Source organism: Penaeus monodon, chromosome 12 (genome assembly GCF_015228065.2).
Source record: "Penaeus monodon isolate SGIC_2016 chromosome 12, NSTDA_Pmon_1, whole genome shotgun sequence".
Classification (NCBI taxonomy): domain Eukaryota; kingdom Metazoa; phylum Arthropoda; class Malacostraca; order Decapoda; family Penaeidae; genus Penaeus; species Penaeus monodon.
The window spans coordinates 14582963-14585462 of record NC_051397.1 but is presented as its reverse complement, the minus strand read 5'-3'; positions in this window follow the sequence as shown (position 1 = coordinate 14585462).

Here is a 2500-nt window from a genome sequence, read left to right as displayed (position 1 = left end):
GAGAGAGAGAGAGAGAGAGAGAGAGAGAGAGAGAGAGAGAGATGTAGAGAATGGAAGAAGAGAGGAATAAGGATGGGAGAAGAGAGAAAGAGAGACAGGGGGAGAGACAGACGTTCGGAGAGAGCGAGACTTCTTTAGGAGAATTTTGATAATGTTAATAATTGTGTCGAATAAAGTTGATTATAATAAACAAGCAGATGTATTCATTTCTATTCCTAAAAATGAAACTCGTAGTGATAATGATTATCATTTATTGGTTCCATGAATATGAATCTGCGTAAGGATGTTGATTAAAATAATTGTTTGATTAAGTTTATTGAAAATAGATACTTTTTTCTTCTTATCTTGTTCACTTTTTTGTTAGTCATTGTTGTTTTTTTGTTATAACTGTACTTATTACTATTATGATTTTTGATATAATTATCATTGTCACTGATATTATTATTATCAGCTTTTTATAATAATAATTATCATTGTTATTATTATTTTTTTTTTTTTTATTATCATTATTATTTTTGTTATTCTATCATTATTATCATTTTTTATTATTATCATTATTATTATTATTATTATCATTATTATTATTATTATTACTATTATTATTATTATTATTATCATTATTATTATTATTATTATTATCATTATTATTATCATATTATTATTATTATTATTATTATTATTATTGTTGTTATTATTATTATCATTATCATTACTGCTATTTACATTATTATCATCATTATCATCATTGACAATACTATAATTTTTATTTTATCATTATTATTATTACTATTATTATCATTATAATTGTAGCTGTTATTATTGATATTAGTATTTTTTATCATTAATATAAGCATATTCATCATCATTATTATCAATATTAGGATAATAATCTAATGTTATCTAATCTAATGATAATAATTTAATGTTATCATTATCATTACCCCTCTATCATTTTTATAATGATAAATATTATTATTATTATTATTATTATTATTATTATTATTATTATTGTCATTATTATAATTAATAATATTATTATTATCATTATCATTTTTATTGTTATTATAATTGATTTTTATTACTATCATTTATTAATTCATTAATCTTTAATTACTATTAATATTAATTCTATTACTATTTTATCCCTATCATCATCCTTATCATTATCATTATCATCATTATCACTCTCATCGTTATCATCACTATACTATCAGTCTCATTATCATTTTCTTTTTCCATCACCAGCATCATTACCATAATTATCATCGCTACTCTTAATATTACATTGCTAAATTAATTTAACATTATTATCATTATTGTTGATATTATTATTATTATTATTATTAGCGTTTTTGTTGTTGTGTTTATTATTCTTATTCATATTATTGTTATCACTATTACTACAGTTGATGTTATTATTATTACGTAATCGTTATCATCATTACAATAGCAGTGGTACCATAGTTGCATTAATGATATCATAATCATTATTATCATCTTATTATTTTATTTTTCTTTGTCGTTTTTTTTTCATTGTCCTCTTTTCTCTCTCTCTCTTTTTTTTTTCTTTTTTGTCTTATTTGTGTCCCGTCGTTCATTATATCACTAATTCTTGCCTCTCCCCCATTCTCTTTATCACCCTCTTCCTCTTTCACCTTCTCATTTCCTTTCCTATTATCGTTCTTTCTCTCTCTTTCTACCCCCCTCCCCAATCTGTCTTTCCTCCTCCTCCTCCTCCTCCTCCTCCTTCTTCTTTTTTTCTTCTTCTTCTTCTTCTTCTTCTCCTTCTTCTCCTCCTCCTCCTCCTCCTTCTCCTACATCTGCTCTTCCTCCTCCTTCTCCCTCTTCCCACTTCCTCCCCCAGCTTTTCCCCCCCTCCCCCCCATCCGCTCCCATTATAAGCCATCAATATCCTTCCCCCCCTTCCTACTCCCTCCCCCCCTCTTCTCCTCTTCTTCTCCATTCCTCTCTTCTGCTCTTTCGCCTTCTTCCTCTTCCTTCCACTTTCTCCCTTCCTCTTCTCCTTTCTTCCTCCTACCTTTCCATCTCTTCCTCTTCACCGTCTTTCTAATTCCTCTTTACTCTTTCCCTTCCATCTTCCTTTTCCTCTTCATCCCCCTCCCCTTTCTCCTCCTCCCCTTTCTCCTTCCCCCTTTCTCCTCCCCTCATCCTCTCTTCTCTCTCCCTCTCCTCTCCCCTCTTTCTCTTTTCCTCCTTTTCCCCTTCCTCTCTTCTCCTCTCCCTTCCCCCTGTTTCCCCTTATTTTATGCCTGACATGTAGATATGACGCTGACACGTTGAGGTGGGGGGAGGCTTCGGGGAGTAAGAGGGGGGTGGGGGGGGGGGGTGAAGAGGGAGAAATCAGCCCCACGCATTTAGTGGTTGGAGGGGGGGTGGGGGGAGGTGGAAGGACGGAGGGAGGGGAGGGAGGGTAGATGGGGAGATGGCGGGGTATGGCAGGGGGAGATGAGGAGCGTGAGGGGAGAAGGGGAGATGTAGA